Below are 24945 nucleotides of genomic sequence, written 5' to 3'. Positions count from 1 at the left end.
TTATGCAAGTGAGCAGCTGCCCATGGCTGGTGTGCTGGGTGATAATTGTGCTTTTTGGAGACTGTAGTGTAGATGGATTCTCTCAAACACATGGATTCTCTCAAACTCATGGATTCTCTCAAACTCATGGATTCTCTCAAACTCATGGATTCTCTCAAACTCATGCTCACACACAGAGATCATGTGGTGTAGGTCTTGTGATGGGATGTCTGGAGCCATTATCACTGGAGAAAAACAAAGTCGAACACGCACAGGGGCAAGACATCATCACAAACATATAATTAATTCAGCCTCAGTATCCTGTCAAACCTAATCCTTCAGTCGATGGCTCTCCCTTAACAGCAGCCCTACACACACACACACACACACACACACACACACACACACACACACACACACACACACACACACACACACACACACACACACACACACACACACACACACACACACACACACACACACACACACACACACACACACACACACACACACACACACACACACACACACACACACACACACACAGGCAGGGGAGAGGCAGAGAGAAGGCAGAGAGGGAGAAAGTAAGAGGGGGAGAGAGGGAGGTGAGACAGTTGATCTCTGTTTTCCTGATTGAGTGCTATGTCATGTGATAACCTCCCTCTGGTGTGTGTGTGTGTGTGTGTGTGTGTGTGTGTGTGTGTGTGTGTGTGTGTGTGTGTGTGTGTGAGCAAGCGTGTGTATCATGTTTGCCCTTTGTGCTATTTCAGTGTGTGTGTTTGTGTGTGTTGCATGTATGAATGTGAGTAGTGTAATGCAATAAAGTCTAATTAGATTGTTCCTCCCTGGTATCTGCGCTGTGCGGTAATGGTAGCGTGAGTCTTCTCTGGTCAGGGTTACAGAGTGTATGTGTGTGTTTCTGCTGCATGTAATGCGATTCATAGTCTCCCCAAGTCTCCCTGATCAGCTGAAATGATAGCGTGATCTCTCAACAGCCCTGGGGAATGGACACAAACACGCATGCACACACCCCTAATATTCCAACAATCTCATTACAAGCAGGCAGGTCAAACATATGTTCATTACGTAACATACGACTGCATAGCATTAAGGCTTTAATCTTGTCCATCCATCACCCTGGGGCTTTATCATACTCATACACATACAGTGGGGAGAACAAGTATTTGATACAAAGCAGAACTCAATATTTGGTACAGACACCTTTGTTTGCAATTACAGAGACCATACGTTTCCTGTAGTTCTTGACCAGATTTGCACACACTGCAGCTGGGATTTTGGCCCACTCCTCCATACAGACCTTCTCCAGATCCTTCAGGTTTTGGGGCTTTCGCTGGGCAATACGGACTTTCAGCTCCGTCCAAAGATTTTCTATTGGGTTCAGGTCAGGAGACTGGCTAGGCCACTCCAGGACCTTGAGATGCTTCTTAAGGAGCCACTCCTTACTTTCCCTGGCTGTGTGTTTCGGGTCGTTGTCATGCTGGAAGACCCAGCCACGACCCATCTTCAATGCTCTTACTGGGGGAAGAAGATTTTTGGCCAAGATCTCGCGATACATGGCCCCATCCATCCTCCCCTCAATATGGTGCAGTCATCCTGTACCCTTTGCAGAAAAGTATTCCCAAAGAATGATGTTTCCACCTCCATGCTTCACGGTTGGGATGGTGTTCTTGGAGTTGTACTCATCCTTCTTCTTCCTCCAAACATGGCGAGTGGAGTTTAGACCAAAAAGCTATATTTTTGTCTCATCAAACCACATGACCTTCTCCCATTCCTCCTCTGGATCATCCAGATGGTCATTGGCAAACTTCAGATGGGCCTGGACATGCACTGGCTTGAGCAGGGGGACCTTGCGTGCGCTGCAGGACTTTCATCCATAACGGCGTAGTGTGTTACTAATGGTTTTCTTTGAGACTGTGGTCCCAGCTCTCTTCAGGTCATTGACCAGGTCCTGCCGTGTGGTTCTGGGCGGATCCCTCACCTTCCTCATGATCATTGATGCCCCACAAGGTGAGATCTTGCATGGAGCCCCAGACCGAGGGTGATTGACCGTCATATTCAACTTCTTCCATTTTCTAATAATTGCACCAACAGTTGTTGCCTTCTCACCAAGCTGCTTGCCTATTGTCCTGTAGCCCATCCCAGCCTTGTGCAGGTCTACAATTTTATCCCTGATGTCTTTACACAGCTCTCTGGTCTTGGCCATTGTGGAGAGGTGCTTGCCTACGGAGCTGTGAGGGGAACGGCACCGCAGTACCTCCAGGCTCTGATCAGGCCCTACACCCAAACAAGGGCACTGCGTTCATCCACCTCTGGCCTGCTCGCCTCCCTACCACTGAGGAAGTACAGTTCCCGCTCAGCCCAGTCAAAACTGTTCGCTGCTCTGGCCCCCCAATGGTGGAACAAACTCCCTCACGACGCCAGGACAGCGGAGTCAATCACCACCTTCCGGAGACACCTGAAACCCCACCTCTTCAAGGAATACCTAGGATAGGATAAGTAATCCTTCTCACACCCCCCCTCCCCCTTAATGATTTAGATGCACTATTGTAAAGTGGCTGTTCCACTGGATGTCAGAAGGTGAATTCACCAATTTGTAAGTCGCTCTGGATAAGAGCGTCTGCTAAATGACTTAAATGTAAATGTGGTTGGAGTCTGTTTGATTGAGTGTGTGGATAGGTATTTTATACAGGTAACGAATTCAAACAGGTGCAGTTAATACAGGTAATGAGTGAAGAACAGGAGGGTTTCTTAAAGAAAAACTAACAGGTCTGTGAGAGCCGGAATTCTTACTGGTTGGTGGGTGATCAAATACTTATGTCATGCAATAAAATGCAAATGAATTACTTAAAAATCATACAATGTGATTTTCTGGATTTTTGTTTTAGATTCCGTCTCTCACAGTTGAAGTGTACCTATGATAAAAACTACAGACCTCTACATGCTTTGTAAGTAGGAAAACCTGCAAAATCAGCAGTGTATCAAATACTTGTTCTCCCCACTGTATGTCTCCACATCCAGAGGAGAATATGTCCTCTCCAGGACTCAGGAGAGGGATACAGCACTTCATAAGAGACTGAAAATGCTCTAGTTTGCTTACTTACGTGCACACATGCACGAACACCTGCATGGACGCTCGCGTTCCCTCCTCAAAAAATCGCATACTGTATACCCAGAAAACAGGGGACGTCCTGAGGACAATTAGCAACATTCCCTTGAGGTCCCTTAAGGGTTTTGATGCGACATTATCCCACTGATGTTCTGAGAATGTTCTAAGAACATTGTGTAATGTTCCCAGGGGAATGTTTTCTGGGGGACCTTAGTCTAGATCCCTGTACATTCCCAGGACGTCACTGAAGACCATGTCAAGACCTTTTTAGGATGTTCTCAGGACTTTCATTTTACTTGTCCTTAGGACGTTGCGAGATGGTCCAAAGGGAACGTTCTTTGGGGGACCTTTTTATAGGATGTTCTTGGGACGTTGTGTCATGGTTAGCTGAAGGTCCCCTGAACGTTCTTGGGATGTTGTGTCATGGTCCCATGGAGGTTTTAGTCACGTGATGGTCTCAGGTTTCCTAAACCGTGATAAGTAAAGTAATGAAATGCTATGGGCGTTTTAAGATAAGTGGAGCTAAAATAGTGTAGAAAGCTTTCATCAATGACAATATTATTTCATTTGACATGATCATTTAGTACCGTCTTTTCATTTTCACCTTGAGACTTGAATTCACAACCTCTGGATTTGGGGTATGCTGATCTTTCTGTAGAATTTCAGCAGTCCCATACTGTAACACACTGCTGGGTTCGTTGTCTGAGTCAGGCGCAGGACACAGGTTTGAGGAAAAACACAAAAGTCTTTACTCAAAATATTAATACAAAAAAACTGGAATATCTCCAACAAGGAAACATCACGTATAGAGAAAACCCTCCAACACACACGGTAACACAAAACAATCACGGACCAAACAGAAAGGTAGACGAGAGGTTAAATAAGGAAAATAATAAGGGAATAGAAATCAGGTGTGTGTAATTAGACAAAACAAAAGGGAAAAGGAAACATGGATCGGTGATGACTAGAAAGCCAGTGATGTCGACCGCCGAACGCCGCCCAAACAAGGAGAGGAGCCAACCTCAGCCGAAGTCGTGACAGTACACCCCCCCCCCCCCCCTTGACACGCGGCTCAATCAGCGCGCCGACACCGGCCTCGGGGACGACCCGGAGGACAGGACGCAGGGAGATCCGGACGGAGGCGGTGAAACTCCTGTATTAAAGATGGGTCTAGGATGTCCTCCGCCGGTACCCAGCATCGCTCCTCCGGACCGTGCCCCACGAGGTACTGAAGGCCCCTCGCCCGACGCCTTGAGTCCATGATGGCTCGTACGGTGTACACCGGGGACCCCTCGATGTCCAGTGGGGGTGGAGGAACCTCCCGCACCTCAGACTGCTGGAGCGGACCAGCCACCACCGGCCTGAAGAGAGACACATGGAACGAGGGGTTAATATGGTAATCAGTCGGGAGTTGTAACCTGTAACAAACCTCGTTCAGTCTCCTCAGGACATTAAATGGCCCCACAAACCGCGGACCCAGCTTCCGGCAGGGCAGGTGAAGGGGTAGGATTCGGGTCGAGAGCCAGACTCGATCCCCCGGTACATACACCGAGGCCTCACTGTGGTGGCGGTCGGCACTCGCCTTTTGCCGCCTGATGGCCCGTTGTAGTCACACATGGGCAGCATTCCAAGTCTCCTCCGAGTGCCGAAACCATTCATCCACCGCAGGAGCCTCAATCTTGCTCTGATGCCATGGTGCCAGGACCGGCTGGTAACCCAGCACACACTGAAAAGGTAGATAGGTTGGTGGACGAGTGGCGGAGGGAGTTTTGGGCCATCTCCGCCCAGGGGATGAACACTGCCCACTCTCCCGGCCGGTCCTGGCAATAGTACCGCAGAAACCTACCCACATCCTGGTTGACTCTTTCCACCTGCCCTTTACTCTCGGGGTGGGAACATGAGGTAAGACTGACCGAGACCCCCACACGTTCCATAAACGCCCTCCAGACTCTTGACGTAAATTGGGGACCCCGATAAGAAACTATATCCTCAGGCACCCCGTAGTGCCGGAATACATGGGTGAATAAGGCCTACGCAGTCTGTAGAGCCGTAGGGAGACCGGGCAAAGGAAGAAGATGGCAGGACTTAGAAAACCGATCCACAACGACCAGGATTGTGGTGTTACCCCGCGACGGGGGAAGATCCATCACGAAATCCACCAATAGATGTGACCACGGTCGTTGAGGAACGGGATTGTAATTTCCCTCTGGGAAGATGTCTCGGTGCCTTGCACTGTGCGCATACGAATCAGGAGGAGACATAAACCCTCATGTCCTTAGCTAACGTGGGCCAGATCAAACGATCGCAAACATCAAACGGAACGTAAAAACACCCAACTGGACACTGTGGGGGGGTAGGCTCTGCACGTAACGCCCGCTCAATGTCCGCGGTGCCACCGGTGCCACCAGGCAAGAAGCTGGAATTGGGATCCGTGGACCGCTCCTCTGTATCATACAGCCAGGACAGTGTGTCTGCCTTCACGTTCTGGGAACCTGGTTTGTAGGAAAGGGTGAAAACAAAACGGGTGAAAAACATGGCCCACCTTGCCTGGCGAGGATTCAGTCTCCTCGCTGCCCGAATGTACTCCAGAATTCAGTGGTCAGTCCAAATGAGGAAAGGGTGTGTAGCCCCCTCAAGCCAATGCCTCCACGCCTTCAGGGCTCCGACAACAGCCAACAACTCCCTATCCCCCACGGCATAGTTTTGCTTTAGTGGCTTACCCAAGCGCTGAGATAGCACAGCTCCTATTCCAGCCTCGGACGCGTCCACCTCAACTATGAATGCTAAGGAGGGATCCGGATGCGCCAGCATGGGAGCCGTAGTGAACAGAGCCTTCGGGTGACCAAGAGCCCTGACCTCAGCCGAAGTCGCGACACCTACACATTAATTTTAATACATCTCGTCACTCAGCAAAAAAGTTCCATCTGCACTTAGTTATCAGTTAATCGGACTATTCTCAAATGTATTGAATTTACTTATTTCCAGAATTTGAGTTTGGGTTTTCAGTATAGTTTTCTAATGTTGGTGCGGCATATTATTCTGTTTTAATGTTTCTCCTGAATCACTAGGATAAATAGAATTGTTTTTCTTCAGTGTTTTTTTTAAACAGAGCTGAGATTTACTTTGAAGTGCAAAGTAGGAATAGGCTAACAGGTGAAATCAGTCATTGATACAAGTATGACGGCGTAGCAGGTAGATTGGAATGCCGTGAACCAAGAGGTTGTGAGTTCGTATCCCGAGTTCATATCCCGTTTTGCTTTACGACCCCCACAAGTGTCACTTGACTTGTCTGAATGTACTGTGTCCCATACAAATGAATGGAGGTATAGAGCTAGTTTAGTGCCAACAAAAATGAGGGGTTAAATATGTGTAAAAAAATTATATATTTCCTGAGCTTTCTTATATCTCCTAGATATAGGACAGACACTTCAAAACCATCTTCCTTATGATTTATTTTTTGACTGTCTTTTTTTGCCATTTATGAATGTGTTATTCAATACATTTCTATGGGCTATAGTAGTAAAGGCCAAATTCAGTATTATCAAATAATTTGTGTATATATTTTTCTTATACCTAAAGGGTACTAAAATTCAAAAACAAATAGCTATGGTATGACCATCTTAAAACAATTCCATATGTTAGCTTAGTACCCCCACCCGGCTTAGACTTTTAGTGGTTCTAAATAATTCGCGTAACTTTTTCTGGTTGTGTTGAGGAAACCATAGTATGAGAATGATAGCTACGGTATACGTTCAAATTGGCTGCAGTTAAGGGATTCAGCTCTTTACTGGTAGTGCTATGATGTGTGTGTGTGTGTGTGTGTGTGGGATGGGATAGCCACATTACCTAATCAACAACTATGCCTCTCCACTTACCTAAACTATCGCTGTAGCTGTTTGCATGTGTGTATGCATGCATGCAATCATGCATACACTCACACACAGACACACACACACACACCCAAACACAGGCGCACATACACAAACACACTCTGCACTCTGCGTTTCTAATCCAAGCATACACACTACCCTACACATTATGCATACATACAGCTCCGACTCACATAACCTCTGAGTCACACAGTATGCTACACACACTCTTGCCGAGATAGACACACTCCTACGCCAAACTGTACACCACTGAGCAGAGGGCAATGATACACACCAGTCTCATCTAATGTGGAGGGAAGGTAAGCTAGTTTCGATCAAATACGTGTTTGTTGTTTGTAAATACTCTTGTCTTAAGTCTTTTGGTTAGTATTGGCTGTGTGGGATGGTTATGCAATGATTGCTTTGTTCTGTTCTGTAGGTAATGCTTTCATGCACATTTTGGGAGCAGATTGTATTAGTTTGAAAAAGAGGCAGAGGTCTTAGATTCAGTTGACTGAGTACTTTGATTCTGCAAGGGAAGAGGTGAAAACGTCTACTAGCTACTTGTTGGCAATGACAGTGTTGGTTCAGACACCTCTATTATACCTCCTCTCTCTCTTGTCCGTCCTTCAGTACTTTCTCCTCCTCCCCTTCCTCTCCTCTCCTTCATCCCCATCTGTAATCTGTGATGCTGGGTGTATGACCTCTCCGTCTCCTCTACCGAGTCCAGGTCCCCTCAGACCGCATTGCCCTTCTCCCTCTGATCTAGGGGGCATCCTATTTTAGCAGCCGCTCCTAAAGGAAACAGTCTAACCCAGATTCACTTAGGAGACTGAGATGTGTGTAAGCGAGAGAAAGTGAGGAAAAGCAAGAGAGCGTTAGAGACAGAGGGATACTAGACATATTGAGAGAAGCTAATTTGAGGTATACAAATACAAGTTATCTGAATTATTCTCCCTCAAACTTGTGTGTTATGGTTCTGGACTGGGTCACCATGGGTAACCTAGCAGACCGGGTTGGGAACAGGAAAAGGTTCATCAGGGGGGCAGACTCCCTCCAGAAGCACCTGCTCTCTGACTGCACAGACGTAAGTGTATCTGGTCTACACTTCTGCTTGGGCTGTGTTCGAGACTCTAGAGTTTGTAGTGAGGAAACTGATGTTTTTTGTTGTACACTTTGGGGTTCTTTTAGTTATTTAGACAAGATTAAAGAACCCTTTACTAAAAAAGGTTCTCTATAATATACCCAGTGAAGGAAAAGAATCTTGAACTTACAATTAACATTCCCTTTTAATTTGTTTCAGCTGTTTCGCATTGACATTTTTGTCCATATTAATGATGCTGCTGCTGCTGCATGTGTTTGCTTGTTCAGGAAAATGGCTAGCTGACGTACGATACCGTTTGCTTTCTACGGCAGGGGAAGATTGAAGTAATATTTTACAACATTGTCGCCGAGGTCTGTGTGGCAAACAGCAAGGTTTATACAAACCTGTGCAGTTGCAAACTAAATGCTAGCATGCAATAGGACATGATGTGTATAATGAAAGCATGCACTCTTGGATAAAATAGGGGGGTTCTATTTAGAACCTTTTGGTCAATTCAAAATGTTACTGCAATTCCAACACCAACTGCCATAACGGCATGATGATGCCAGAGGATGGTGGTTGAACTAACTTGCAAGTAACTTACCAAATAAGCACATTACAATTCAAATTTATGAAGCCAAAGTCATATGATAAAATATAGGCTCGATAAACAAAGATGAAACGTTATTAGAATTTGACCACATTTCTAAGCTAGCTGGCTAGCTAACTTAGCTAGCTAAACATAAAAAGCTAGGCTACTTTAATTCACCACTTTACAAGCTAGCCAACTAAGCATTTCAAATAAACATTAGAGTGTGGAGTCAATTTAGGGGACTATGTTTCATGAAGCCATTAAAATACTGATGCTGACTGAGAGGAGGTACTGTATACATTATTCATAATAAATTATGTATAAAAAGTCTTGGTGATTCAAAAGCCTAGTTAATCATTAAATTACTTTTGACACATTAGATATGTTTTGCTCAGTCTGGCAGTATCAGACTGAGCAGAACAATCAGAGGCAGAGGATCTCTCTTTCGGCTACTGCTGACAAAAACTGCATGTAAGTTGTTCTTCTACAGCATAATAATTATATGTCTGCATTGCATTTTGTCTTCATTTTGTCTGATAAACTTCTCTTCTTCTCTGGAAGCTGTCAGGCAACAACCCATACCGTACTGGCGTTAGGTAGCCCAGCGTCAAAGGAGTTGGTCCTGTGGCCAAAAGGTGGCCGGTTTGAATCCTGGGTCGGGCGCTGGGGAAAAAATGGGTGGAATTGATCTGACAACTGGAAGGCTGCTGGGTTCACATCCTCAAATAATTCACCTGCTGTTGGGCCCTTGAGCATGCCCCTTAACTTCACAACATTCTCTCCATCCAGGGGCGCTGCACTGCAGCTTGCACTGTGCTCGTCTCAACTGTATTATTTATTTGATTTATATCACCTTTATTTAACCAGGTAGGCAAGTTGAGAACAAGTTCTCATTTACATTTGCGACCTGGCCAAGATAAAGCAAAGCAGTTCGACACATACAACGACACAGAGTTACACATGGAGTAAAACAAACATACAGTCAATAATACAGTATAAACAAGTCTATATACGATGTGAGCAAATGAGGTGAGATAAGGGAGGTAAAGGCAAAAAAAAGGCCATGGTGGCAAAGTAAATACAATATAGCAAGTAAAACACTGGAATGGTAGATTTGCAGTGGAAGAATGTGCAAAGTAGAGATAAAAATAATGGGGTGCAAAGGAGCAAAATAAATAAATAAATAAAATAAATACAGTAGGGAAAGAGGTAGTTGTTTGGGCTAAATTATAGGTTGGCTATGTACAGGTGCAAAAATCTGTGAGCTGCTCTGTATGTGTGAGATCTGCTGTTTGGGGGGTGTTGAGAACGAAGCAGGAGACAAACTTTTGTTGTTTGCTGTAACTAATGGACAAAGTTGTATTGTAAAGATATCAGCCAGAGTTGACATGGGCCATCATTCAAACAAAGAGATGCCTCCCTGGTCACCTGTAAATATTTCCAAACTAATTTAGCAAATATTTACAAATTCCATGATTTAATTGTTTATTAAATTATATTCTTAGCAATAAATATTACTATGTAATAGTAGTAGCCATAAATGTCACCATGCAGGGTTTTACAGTATATGGAACCATTTTGGTTTCAGTGAAAAAAAACCTCTAGGGGTTCTGATCAAAGAACCCTACAAAAGGTCTCTATATAGACATTTTAGGGTTTTCGTATATAAACCAAGTGATTGGACCCTTTTTGGTTCTACAAGGAACCTTTTTTTCCAAGAGTGTAGGTTCAGTAACGGTTGATTATGGGTTATTCTCTCTGACTGTAAAAATGAAAGAGTTTCTGGTCAACGGTTCTGCTTAGGCTGCATTTCAGATGTCTGGAGGAAACAATATTGTTGACGATACTGTGGGTTTATCATCACACTTTATTATGCATCATACATTCAATACCAGCCGGTGTCCTGGATTGTCTGTGAAGTGGAAAGCTAACAAACTATAGATGAGATACATCTGATATTCTGCTAAGTACCCATACATACAGAACTATAGATACTTTGTGTACTTGTATGTAGTGGTATGTTGGCTACAGAGGACAAGCACTGCCGGATAGGCACAACACAATCATCATAAGTTGACTAGGTGACAAATGAAGACTGAAGAATGACCAATGACCATACACAGTGGTAATGCTAATTTACTGATCTTCTTCAAAGTCTTTATCAATTATCGCCTATTGGAAGTAAGGGCCATCCACACCAAGGACGATAACTGTAACGATGAATAATACATACAGTGGGGCAAAAAAGTATTTAGTCAGCCACCAATTGTGCAGGTTCTCACACTTAAAAAGATGAGAGAGGCCTGTAATTTTCATCATAGGTACACTTCAACTATGACAGACAAAATTAGAAAAAAAAATCCAGAAAATCATATTGTAGTATTTTTAATGAATGTATTTGCAAATTATGGTGGAAAATAAGTATTTGGTCACCTACAAACAAGCAAGATTTCTGGTTCTCACAGACCTGTAACTTCTTCTTTAAGAGGCTCCTCTGTCCTCCACTCGTTACCTGTATTAATGGCACCTGTTTGAACTTGTTATCAGTATAAAAGACACCTGTCCACAACCTCAAACAGTCACACTCCAAACTCCACTATGGCCAAGACCAAAGAGCTGTCAAAGGACACCAGAAACAAAATTGTAGACCTGCATCAGGCTGGGAAGACTGAATCTGCAATAGGTAAGCAGCTTGGTTTGAAGAAATCAACTGTGGGAGCAATTATTAGGAAATGGAAGACATACAAGACCACTGATAATCTCCCTCGATCTGGGGCTCCACGCAAGATCTCACCCCGTGGGGTCAAATGATCACAACGACGGTGAGCAAAAATCCCAGAACCACACGGGGGGACCTAGTGAATGACCTGCAGAGAGCTGGGACCAAAGTAACAAAGCCTACCATCAGTAACACACTACGCCGCCAGGGACTCAAATCCTGCAGTGCCAGACGTGTCCCCCTGCTTAAGCCAGTACATGTCAAGGCCCGTCTGAAGTTTGCTAGATAGCATTTGGATGATCCAGAAGAAGATTGGGAGAATGTTATATGGTCAGATGAAACCAAAATAGAACTTTTTGGTAAAAACTCAACTCGTCGTGTTTGGAGGACAAAGAATGCTGAGTTGCATCCAAAGAACACCAAACCTACTGTGAAGCATGGGGGTGGAAACATCATGCTTTGGGGCTGTTTTTCTGCAAAGGGACCAGGACAACTGATCCGTGTAAAGGAAAGAATGAATGGGGCCATGTATCGTGAGATTTTGAGTGAAAACCTCCTTCCATCAGCAAGGGCATTGAAGATGAAATGTGGCTGGGTCTTTCAGCATGACAATGATCCCAAACACACCGCCCGTGCAACGAAGGAGTGGCTTCGTAAGAAGCATTTCAAGGTCCTGGAGTGGCCTAGCCAGTCTCCAGATCTCAACCCCATAGAACATTTTTGGAGGGAGTTGAAAGTCTGTGTTGCCCAGCAACAGCCCCAAAACATCACTGCTCTAGAGGAGATCTGCATGAAGGAATGGGCCAAAATACCAGCAAGTGTGTGAAAACCTTGTGAAGACTTACAGAAAACGTTTGACCTCTGTCATTGCAAAGGGTATATAACGAAGTATTGAGATAAACTTTTGTTATTGACCAAATACTTATTTTCCACCATAATTTGCAAATAAATTCATTAAAATCCTACAATGTGATTTTTCTGGATTTTTTTTTCTTCTCATTTTGTCTGTCATAGTTGGAGTGTACCTATGATAAAAATTACAGGCCTCTCTCATCTTTTTAAGTGGGAGAACTTGCACAATTGGTGGCTGACTAAATACTTTTTTGCCCCACTGTAACTATAAACACTGGCGAGCATCCACACCAGCGGACCGTTATCGTTTATCATACGCCTGTCAATCAATGGATAAACGCATCCTACTGCACGCTGTAGGCCTATTAAATAGGAGGTAACACAGACCATTTAGTGCTTCAGGGTGTATTCCTTGTCATAGTGACAGCTGCAAATCATACTTCAATAATAATATAATGAAAAATAGTTAGAAACTCATTTAAATGTAGCAATTCAACAACAAACGCTGTTTAGCCTGCACATCTTCTACATCATTGCTTGCCTCGTTGCTCAAGTGGTTTGCAAGTGATTTCCATTTTTCGAATGATTGCCAATTTCCCTTTTCACTGTGCTCATCTCTCTGCTCTGTCCTGTGCAACCATTTGCAACGCATCAGTGCAACAATCTTAACATCATAGGTCAAAGTGATCACACCAATGCACTCTCTCTCCTTAACTTTCCCTGACAGATCATTTGGCCTATTTTACATTCAGCAATTAGCTGAATTGTTTCTTATTACGAAGAGGCTACTAGGCCTAGTAAAAACAACAATTATTATTCAAAAATTACTGTCCTCAGGAACAGCTGGAAGAGAGATGCTTTAGTGTAGCCGAAGTAAGAAATATTATCTCGATATCAGGCCATTCATTAGCTAAATAGTAGATCTATAAATATTTACTTGTCAAAGTGAATGAAAAAAAGTCATCATATTATGAAAGAACCAGGAGTCTGCAGTTCCACAATTAATTAGTCCTACATTTTTAAACCAGAAAAGTATTTTACCTCGGCTCCACAGCGCAATCTGAAATGTATTCTTTTTATTAAGTACCAATTTTAGTCTAGGGCTGTAAACTGCTGTGCTGTGTGTAAGCTAAACTGAATAACCACTCAAATCTCCTGTTTTGAACGCTTTATGCTGAAATAACTGCATACAGCCTAGACCTGACTATGCAACCATTTGAATCAGTTATGGGTCTATTCTAGACAAGGTCCAGAAATGCACATTAGCAGGCCAGTCATGGTGTGTATTTTTGTCAGGATGTATCGTTGTTAACAGATAGGCCTACCAACATAAAATATGGCCTTCTCATGCACTGTTGTTCGTAGATCATCATTCTCCCATGTCGTCCTATAATGAATGTGGCCACCGGTATGCTCACACATGGCCAGCTATTCAGGCAAGCTTACCGTAAGCTCTGCCTCCTCTACTCTCTGAGCAGCCTCTTGCTCATAAAACCAAGAACGCTTCAATAGAACATGTTTTTGATTGGTTGTGATGTTTTATCGTTGGAGGGACAGTGGTCCAAATGATAGCTCCCATTATCATTCTCCACTCTTTTTGTAGTTATCGTTGTAGTGCGAATGCTCCTGTTCACTTGAATTAGAATATTATAATTTTTTATTATCATTCGAGTTATTGTCCTAGGTGTGGATGGCTTTTTAACCAATCAATTTAATTTGATATCATTAATTAATCCTACTCTGGTGCCTTAATTACAAAACATCAATCACTTCCAGACTATTGAGTCAACTGTCTTGTTTAACAAGTGTTGAATGGATGAATGGAGGAGACGTGACAGATAGAGGTAGCAGATAGAGAGATCAAGTAGGTGAGTTCAATCATAGTGTGAAACGCATGACTAAGCTGTATGACAGTGAGGGAGTCTTTACTTTAGCTTTCAGAGTGGAGACTGTGCATTGTGTGATCTATTTGCAGAGAAGAAGGTCAAATTGTTCAGGGGGCCATTTTTAGGTGTGACGTTCATGTGCTCGGGGCTTAGCTGTGACACTAGTTCCATCTGATGATGTCCCAAGCACCCGACCATTGACGAAAGTTGTATTTATTTTGGTAACATGGGCTGCACGGATGTTTCCAGCTGAAAGTGTGCCTGCCTTTACGTCTGTGTGTGTGTATGTGTGTGTGTGTGTGTGTGTGCATGTACAGAACCAGTCAAAGGTTTGGACACACCTACTCATTCAAGGGTTTTTCTTTATTTTTTACTATTTTCTACATTGTAGAAAGATCTCAACTATGAAATAACACATATGGAAACCAAAGTACTAAACAAATCAAAATATATTTTATATTTGTGATTCTTCAAAGTAGCCACCATTGCCTTGATGACAGCTTTGCACACTCTTGGTATTCTCTCAACCAGCATCATAAGGTAGTCACCTGGAATGCATTTCAATTAACAGGTGTGCCTTCTTCAATGATAATGATAACCAAGTCCATATTATGGCAAGAACAGCTCAAATAAGCAAAGAGAAATGACAGTCCATCATTACTTTTAAGACATGAAGGTTAGTCAATACGGAAAATGTCAAGAACTTTGAAAGTTTCTTCAAGTGCAGTCACAAAAACCATCAAGTGCTACAGTATGATGAAACTGTCTCTCATGAGGACCGCCACAGGAAACGAAGACCCAGAGTTACCTCTGCTGCAGAGGAGTTACCAGCCTCAGAAATAAAAGGCCAAATAAATACTTCATAGAGTTCAAGTAACAAACACATCTCAACATCAACTGTTCAGATGAGACTGCGTCAATCAGGCATTTATGGTCGAATTGTTGCAAAGAAACCACTACTAAAGGACACCAATAAGAAGAAGACTTGCTTGTGCCAAGAAACATGAGCAATGGACATTAGACTGGTGGAAATTTGTCCTTTGGTCTGACGAGTCCAATTTTTTGGGTTCCAACTGCTGTGTCTTTGTGAGACGCAGAGTAGGTGAACGGATGATCTCTGCATGTTTAGTTCCCACCGTGAAGCATGGAGGAGGAGGTGTGAGGGTGTGGGGGTGCTTTTCTGGTGACACTCACTGATTAATTTAGAAAGCAAGGTACACTTAACCAGAATGGCTACCACAGCACTCTACAGCTATACGCCATCCCATCTGGTTTGCGCTTAGTGGGACTATCATTTGTTTTTCAACAGGACAATGACCCAAAACACACCTCCAGGCTGTGTAATGGCTATTTGACCAAGAAGGAGAGTGATGGAGTGCTGCATCTGATGACCTGGCCTCCACAATTGAGATGATTTGGGATGAGTTGGACCGCAGAGTGAAGGAAAAGCAGCCAACAAGTGCTCAGCATATGTGGGAACTCCTTCAAGACTGTTGTGGAAGCATTCCAGATGAAGGTGGTTGAGAGAATGTCAAGAATGTACAAAGTTGCCATGAAGTTAAAGGATGTCTACTTTGAAGAATCTAAAATAAAATACATTTTGATTTGTTTAACACTTTTTTTTTTGCTTACTACATGATATGTGTTATTTCATAGTTTTGATGTCTTCACTATTATTTTTTAATGTAGGAAATAGTCCAAATAAAAACTGAGTATGTGCGTTCAAACTTTGACTGGTGCTGTATGTCTGTCTGCATTTGCTTGAATGTGTATATATCTGCCTGTGTGTGTGTGTGTGTGTGTGTGTGTGTGTGTGTGTGTGTGTGTGCGCACGCGCACCCTTTTGCAACGACTCCAACGGCTCAATGATGTAGAGCCTGTCATTTTCAAATGAGGGGGTCTGAGTGATATCTATCCTGGGGTCTTTGTCAGCAGATCTGCCTTCTTCATGGTGGTCATCCATAACAGGCCTGTTGCAGGGCCCACCTCCCCTGTTCTGATTGCACTGAGAACTGCTTTACTACCCTCTCTGAGACTTTACTTGGGCTGAGACTGATGAACTGTGTGGCTTTATCACACTTTTAATATTCTGGGAGAGATAAATTCGGCAGCTCTGGCAGCGCCCATACATCTGCATGTAATGACTTAAAGACTTCACTCTCAGTGGGATGATTGCATTGAGATCTATGGCCTCGATAGCCTCCGCAGATCTAGGCTCTTAGATCAACTTAACTGCAGCCCTCTTGGGATCCTATGGTCGAAGTGTTTTAGTGCAGACTATGGGGTTTATTTGATCACCTGTCTCACCTCAATTGTCCCTTTTTTCTCAATGCTGAAAAATTGCAGTACAGTGTTTATTACATGGCTTGGGAAGGGGTGAGTTTGAGATAAATTACTTCAGAGTAATATTTCTGAAGGATAAACTATACTTAATTTGTATTTCGTAACAAGGACAGGGCCGTTGTATTGATTTGATTATCACTTTTCTATACACTGTTTTAAATCATATCCCACCCTTACATTGTTGCTCTCTTGAGAACAAGAGAGAAAATATTTATTGCCTGGTTTCACCCAGCAAACAGGCGACGTCCTAAAGACATTAGGGGGCATTCCTATTAGGTCCCTTTAAGGGTTTCTACGAGACATTATCCCACTGATGTTCTGAGAACGTTTTAGGAACATTATAAAATGACGCTCAGGATCATAGCAGGACGTTCAGTATAGTCCATCAGGGAACGTTACAAAATGATTCCTATTTGGTTTTGATTGGATATGATCCATGGGACATTCAATGATAGTCAAGTGGATGGTCCCAAGGGAAGGTTCTCTGTGGGACTTTGTCTAGTTCCTTGTAATTTACCAGGAGGTCCCCGAGGACGTTTTTGGACATTGACATTTTGTGTCATTGTCCTCTGGAGGTTTTTTTCACTTTCTCATTTTGTTCCAGGGACATTCCCAAGGATGGTTTGTTCCGGAGACATCCCCAAAGACATTTTTAGTATGTTCTCGGACACAACGGTCCTCTGGACACAATGTCCCAAGAACGTCCTGAAAAACATCCTGGGGGACATTCCTGGAACAAAATGGGAAGTTGACAAAAACCTCCAGAGCACCATGACACAACATCCCAAGAATGGGACGTTTATAGTACGTTCTTGGGATGTTGTGACATGGTGCTAAAGTACTGTTGTGAGTTTGGGTGGTCCTGTCCAACTTTTCCTTCACTTACTAAAGCAGAATTACAGTGTTTGAGATTAAAACAGCGGTGATAGTTTGCTGTAGTTAAGCTCTTTGAGGGAATTGTTCAGAAATTCTACATATCTTGAAGTGTTGCATATCTTGAGGTGTGAAGGCCAGTCATACTCTGGAGGCCTTCATCGGCCTAGGGCTCCAGTACTGTCTCTCATTGTCAATTCGAAACCTTGGGACTATAAGGTTCTATCAGAAATGTTTGTCAAAAATGAGTTAGTCATATATAATTAATTGATGTTTAGATGATTCTTCATATGTCTGTGAAGTTAGATTTTTGAAAAAGCTAATTTTAAGTGGAAAAATGTAGAAAGTTCTATCTGCATAAACCCAGTTGAATATGGCACTATACGGTTCTCCCTGCTATCCAATCACAAGCCTGAACAAATACAGACCTGAACCCAAATTGACATTTCAGAGCCATAAGGTTCTATCTGTGATTGCACCCCCCTCTCCCCTCATAAAAACAGATTTTGATACTCTGCAATTTAGGAACCTTTCAGGTGAGGACCTTAATGGGTTATGAAAGGAGAATTCACTACAAAACAGTTCTGTGATCTGGGATGTGAAAACTTTGATGCTCAATATCTCAGAACTATGCTTTGCGCAGTTAGAACTTTACAGTCCCCAGGACACTAAGTATGGGTAGCTGCAGCCCAATATGGCCACCAGAGTATTGGTTAGTCGGTGTGTCGAAAGGAGTGGGTGTATGTCAAGTGAATCAGCTAATTGGGCAGATTTGTTGCCACTCAAGACCGTTTTGCGGAGCTGATTGAGCTGCACAATGAGTCGATAAGCCGGCAATCAGTACACAGGTGTTTTATCGACGTGCATGCCGACCTGAGGTGTTTCCTAATCACCCTATACAGGTTACTACTCAATGGGTAGGGCATAAACAGCAGGCTTCAAAAGAGGAGTCCAAACTCTCACGGTATGGTACAGTAGCTCAATGTACGGTAGTTGCATGGTAAAATAAAAACGCTTCTAACTAACCTATAGTAAAGCTCTTTCGACACACCCATTCCTTTCCACACACCCACACATTTCCTTTCGACACACCCACTCCTTTCCACACGCTTACTACTTTCCTTTCGACACACCCATTTGCCCATACTCCGCTTGCCATCTTGGGTTACAGCTTCCCCCTTCTCCTCTTTGTGCCAGACAGCTCTCTGCATCAAAGGAGCAGATTTTGAGCCCCAGACCAGATTTTGAGCCCCCTGGTTTGACCCCCAGACCAAACATCCCCTTTTGGAACCAAAACAAAAATACATAAAAGACTGTGAGAATTATAATTTGATGAGAAGGAATCTATATCGCTCTGTTGTTTGTTTGTTTCCAAAAATAAACAACTTTTGGTTTAGTCTGAAATGTAAAAAATATATATATATACATATTTTTTGAGTCATTTGATCATGTGTTGGAATCTAATGTACTGTATGCTTTCCCAAAGCTGATAAGGGCTCAATTTTGAAGGGGATAAGCACCCAAACTAGTTTCACCTTGATTCTATAAGAGTGGTTACCTTAGAGACCAACTTCTGCAGATGCTCGAGATCAAGGTCAGCCATTTCTAGCCTCCTCATCAGATGTAATCTTAATGAACAGTGTGTATGAGAGAGAGAGAGAGAGAGAGAGAGAGAGAGAGAGAGAGAGAGAGAGAGAGAGAGAGAGAGAGAGAGAGAGAGAGAGAGAGAGAGAGAGAGAGAGAGAGATATGAAATATTGAGTGCCAGTCAGGACATATAGTATACCTGTGTGCCATTTTATATGCCACTCCAAATGCCCCATACAGTATAGAAGAAGGATTTCAGAATATTCAGCTATATGTACTACATTTTCAATCCCTGGGCTCTGTGCTTCTATCTGGTGGCCAGGACTGCCGTTGAGGTGGACTATATAGACACAGAGGGAAACACCAATCTATTTTGAAAGACATCTCCTTAATCCAAAAATCCCTATTCAGAGAAAGAGTTATGGTTGTGTGGTTTACAAAATGGGGAGAACGCAAAAGGTCTAAATCTACAGTTTATATTGTTAATGGTAGGAGGTGACTCTCATGGCAGATTCACATATCAAATACAATTTTATGTCACATGCGCCGAACAAAACTGCTGGAGACTTTGCTGTGAAATGTTTGCTTACAGGTTTTTCCCAACAATGCAGAGTTTAAAAATAATCATTCAAATCAATTGTAAAGACAAGAGGAATTTAATAAAATACACACGAATGGAGCTACTGTATACACAGATCAATGTGTAGAGGTACGAGATATTTAAGGTAGAATGAAGTCAAGGTACTGTAAAGTGACTAGGCATCAGGATAGATAATGTTAAGAGCAAAAATAAAGAACAGAGTAGCAGCAGAAAAGTATTTGAGTGTGTGCGTGTGTGTATAGTTCCTTCAGAAAGTATTCACACCCCTTGACTTTTTCCACATTTTGTTGTGTTAGAGCCTGAATTTACAATGGAGTAATTTTAGATTCGTTTGTCACTGGCCTACACACAATATCCCATAATGTCAAAGTGGAATTATGTTTATTTTTTTATTTTCTACAAATTAATTAAAAATTAAAAACTGCAGTGTCTTTGAGTCAATAAGTATTCAACCCCTTTATTATGGCAAGCACACATAAGTTCAGGAGTACAAATTTGCTTAAGAAGTTGCATGGATTGACTCTGTGTGCAATAATAGTGTTTGACATTATTTTTGAATGAATACCACATCTCTGTACCCCACACACAATTACATACAATTATTTGTAAGGTCCCTCAGTCGAGAAGTTGTTTTCCAATGCCTCACAATTGGTAAAAATTGAAAAAGCAGACATTGAATATCCTGTTGAGTATGGTGAAGTTATAAATTGCACTTTGGATGGTGTATCAATAAACCCAGTAACTACAAATATACAAGCATCCATTCTAACTCAGTTGCCGGAGAGGAAGGAAACCACTGAGGGATTTCACCATGAGGCCAATTGTGACTTTAAACCATTCCATAATTTAATGGCTTTGATAGAGAAAACTGAGGATGGAAAACATTGTAGATACTCCACAATACTAACATAATTGACAGAGGGAAAGAAGGAAACCTGTACAGAATATAAAATATTCCAAAACATACACTAAAGTAATGCTGCAAATAAATTGCACATCAATTAACTTTTTGTCCTGAATACAAAGTGTTATGTTTGGGGCAAATCCAGTACAACACATTACTGAGTACAACTCTCCATATTTTCAAGCATAGTGGTAGCTGCATCATGTTATGGGTATGCTTGTAATCATTAAGGACTGGGGAGTTTTTCAGAATAAAAAATAAACAGAATAGAGCTAAGCACAGGCCAAATTCTAGAGGAAAGCTGGTCTACTTTCCACCAGTTACTGGGAGATGAATTCACCAGCAGAACAATAACCTAAAACACAAGGCCAAATACACACTAGAGTTGCTTACCAAGAAGACAGTGAATGTTCCTGAGTGGCCGACATAGAGTTTTGACTTAAATTTACTTGAAAATCTATGGCTAAACCTGGAAATGATTGTCTAGTTGTCTAGCAATGATCAATAACCAATTTGACAACTTTTTAATCCAGGCTGTAACACTACAAAATGTATGGATAAATCAAGGGGTATGAATACTTTCTGAAGGTACTGTATGTGTGTTTGTGTTGTGTCGGTGTGTGTGTGTGTTAGAGGTGTGTGTGCATTTGTAGTGTGTGTGAATGTGTGTGGGTTTTGTGTGGGAGTGTATACTGTATATGGAACAGCTCTGTGCTAGGAGACAGTGTGGTGGATTACTCTATAACCTTCATTCCATTTGAACGTGTTAATGCCTTTACATTCATGCCACAACTAGCCCTGTCATACCACTGCCACATCACCCTTTATCTTAAAGGAAATATGGAGTCAACTACAATCCCAAACCAGGAACCATACCTATTCAATCTCCCATTTACAAATGGAAAAATATCAGTACACAGCACATGAGACAGCATTAAACAGCAAATACATTGATAACATGCTGAACTGCTTTCAGCAGGTAACATTTTGCTTTCGGAAAGAAAACAATTTTGCAACATATAAATTATATTGTACAAACTGGTAACATAATCATATACAAACAAAGTGCCCAAAGAGAAATGGTTTGGCAGTGAATGTATTACTGCCAGGAAAACTGTCAAACCAAAAACAAACTCCACAGACCAGGTTCGATATATCAAATATTACCTGGCCCTAAAACAATATAAAAAGTTACTACAAGATCAAAACAAAAAGCTGTCTACATGTCTAATGAGGTTGAAAAAATTTAAGAGGCAATAAACCTAAACATGTTTTTGGAACTTTGGTGCAAGCTTCATACCTCACATAATAATAAGAACATTCCATTCGAAATGGCAACATTTTCAAAAAATACTTTGAAAAGCTGTATGAAAATACAGAAGGCCAGAAATGAACCGAGACTCAGGCAAAATTAGTTGATAAATTACAACATTTAAAGACCAATGAAATCCATTCGATATACCCATGACAATAACAGAGCTGAAAAAGAAAATCAAAGCCCTCAGTACAGTAAAGCCCTTGGGCCAGAAAATATCTGCACAGAGATGTGGAAGAGACAGCAGCCCTAAGCTCAGGATGCCATATTCAACACTCTTCAACCTAGTGTTGAATGTAGATTATTTTCCAGTAATACGGAATAAAGACACGTAAACGGGCACCGAAGCTCTGAGGAGCGTGACACCTGATGACACATGGATGGAGATAACGTTAGTGTTTCTTAAAGCTGACCTCTGATTGGTTGTTGAGCAGCCATTTTTAGTTGTGATGGGATATTTTTGCCCTCAGAATAGCCTCAATTTGACGGGCCATAGACTCTACAAGGAGTTCCACATGGATGTTGGCCCATGTTGACTCCCATGTTGACTCCAATGCTTCTCACAGTTGTGTCAAGTTGGCTGGATGTTCTTTGGGTGGTGGACCCTTCTTGAAACTGGAAACTTGAAAACCCCAGCAGTGTTGCAGTTCTTGACACACTCAAACTGGTGCACCTGGCACCTACTACCACACTTCGTTGAAAGGCACTCAAATCATTTGTCTTGCCCATTCACCCTCTGAATGGCACACATACACAATCCATGTCTCAATTGTCTCAAGGCTTAATAATCCTTACTTAACCTGTCTCCTCCCCTTCATCTACACTGGTTGAAATGGATTTAACAGGTTGACATCAATAACGGATCCTAGCTTTTACCTGGATTCACCTGGTCAGTCTATGTCATGAAAAGAGGAGCTTTGAACACTCAGTGTCTATAGAATCTAGTTTGACCGGTGGACACAAGAATGATTCCAAAAGGGTTCTGCAGCTGTCGCCATAGGGGCACCATTTCTAGTTCCAGCTAGAACCTTTTTTGGTTCCAGGTAGAACTGTGTTGGCTTCCATGTAGAACCCTATGTGGAAAAGGTTCTACATGGAACCCAAAAGGGGTTCTTCAAATGGTTCTCCTATGCGGACAGCCCAAAGAACCCTTTTTTGGTTCTAGATAGGGGTGGCAGGGAGCCTGGCGGGTAGGAGTGTTGGGCCAGTGACCAAAAGGTTGCTGGATCGAATCGCCAAGCTAAAAAGGAAAAAATCTGTTGTTATGCCACTGAGCAAGGCAGTTAACCCACTGTTCCCCGTGCACTGTGGATGTCGATTAAGGCAGCCCCCCAGACCACTGATTCAGAGGGGTTGGGAAGACACATTTCAGTTGAATGCATTCAGTTTTACAACTTACAAGGTATCCCCCTTTCTTTTTTTATAGAGCACCATTTTTTCTAAAAGTGTAGTGATTAGTGCTCTTCTGTCTCACCTGCCAAGTATGTATCATTGGCAGTCAAATGAGGGGCGTTGCCTTTACAAACTAAGGTTTTGTGTTCATTTACAGACGTCAAGCTTACTGGGAAATCCTAGGAAGTCGTGCCAAGGGAGAAGCAGAACTGATCTTCAATGTACTCCGGCGCACAGAACGCATATACTTACAATTATCATGGGCGAGTCAGAAAAGCGCTAATCATTAGTGTGCATCAGTCACACTAGGAGAGGACTAATGGGAACACGTCCACCTTCAGCAATTTATCACAATTCAACCCCTTATTGCAAAGCCATTAACCCTTTTGAATGGTGCCATTGCTTTGCTTAAATCACAATGAACAGCAGATTTGCAGCACTAAGGAGACATTTGCTTGTTATCAGCATTTACACAGTGACCTGCGTTTCCTCTCTCGTTGGCATGCTAGACTGCCATGCCCTCTGGCAGGCTGATAGGGGTGCCATCTCTGCAATGCATCTCCCTATTGTAAAAGGTTCTCCAGAGCATTGTATATTTAGAATCTATTGTTTATCCCTGTATAGTACACACTGTGTGCTGGCGTAGTGCAAACTAAGGTGAGTAGTGTGGACAGGAGGCCAAAGATCCGCTCAAGACTTATCTTCCAGATGAGGGGGAAGGCTCCAACCAGGCAGCAATTTAATCAATCTGATTAAAGGGAAATGCTGTGTGTTTTTTTAGCCACTCCAAGGCAGGCCAGTGGCCATTCATTTAATTCTGTCTTGTTTGCTCTTATCACTTGATGGTGGGTGTGTGCGTGCAAATGGACATTTAGGTAGAGGTATAGGAGTTAAAATACTTGGCGAGAGTCGGGCAAATAGCTAGATCTGCCTAACAGGTTGGATGGACGTTTATGTACACTTACTATCTGGACAGCAATTCAGTTTTGTTTTGCAGAAGCATGTACAGTATGTCAGAAGCAGGGAAAGGAAATTTGTGATTTTAGGGGCAAGGCTATTTGGCCTTCAAGAGATATTTCGATTTGATTAACACTTTTTTGGTCACTTTGTTAGGTTCTTATTTTTTATAGTAAATAACTCACAGACACTAGATAAGCTTTAACCAAGTTTAATTCTTCCCAAAGGTTCTGTACAGCTGTAAATCAGACAACCCAACATTTCTCCCAACTCAGATACATATATCCCTTAAGACACACCTCCTTCTCTCCAATCCTTACATCTTATGGTTCTACATCTTATGGTTCTACAGGAAAATAGTAACAGGATACTGAACCCTTATTACTCCCTTCAGGGGATCTGACCTCACCTCCTGAACTCACCTAATCCACAGATGTCAATCTGTCTTTCCTGTATCAACACGGTGCTCTCCTCCCATCCCCCAACACATTCCAACGCCATCTGGCTTTCTACAGAGAACCATTAACTTCTGACATAAAACCAAGTCTCTTTCACTCCTAGTATTATATGCTTCTTCTCTATAATTTATTTAATATCTCAATGTTCAAAATGTCGAATCCAACACTATATACATGATTCCATATGTGTTTTTTCATAGTTTTGAAGTCTTCAATATTATTCTACAATGTATAAAATGTCAAAATAAAGAAAAACCCTTGAATGAGTAGGTATGTCCAAACTTTTGACGGGTACTGTAAGTATTCAGTCCATTTAATCAGTACTTTGTTGAAGCCCCTTTGGCAGTGCTTACAGCCTCGAGTCTACAAGCTTGGCACACCTGTATTTGTGGAGATTCTCCCATA

General features: G+C 42.5%; 1 protein-coding gene and 1 long non-coding RNA gene across 2 annotated transcripts in view; one reads left to right on the top strand and one right to left on the bottom strand.

Annotated features, from left to right (window-relative positions):
* Positions 1–24945, top strand: part of LOC135544454 (regulator of G-protein signaling 3-like) — a 208560-nt gene that overhangs the window by 73143 nt on the left and 110472 nt on the right.
* LOC135544455 (uncharacterized) overlaps positions 4334–24945 on the bottom strand; it is a 57492-nt gene continuing 36880 nt past the window's right edge. Inside the window, exon 4 of the long non-coding RNA XR_010456339.1 lies at positions 4334–4470. This is a non-coding gene — a long non-coding RNA (uncharacterized LOC135544455). The remainder of the gene's footprint in view (positions 4471–24945) is intronic.

This window comes from Oncorhynchus masou, chromosome 8 (genome assembly GCF_036934945.1).
Source record: "Oncorhynchus masou masou isolate Uvic2021 chromosome 8, UVic_Omas_1.1, whole genome shotgun sequence".
In the NCBI taxonomy this organism is placed as follows: Eukaryota; Metazoa; Chordata; class Actinopteri; order Salmoniformes; family Salmonidae; genus Oncorhynchus; species Oncorhynchus masou.
This window is presented reverse-complemented; position numbering and strand designations above follow the sequence as displayed.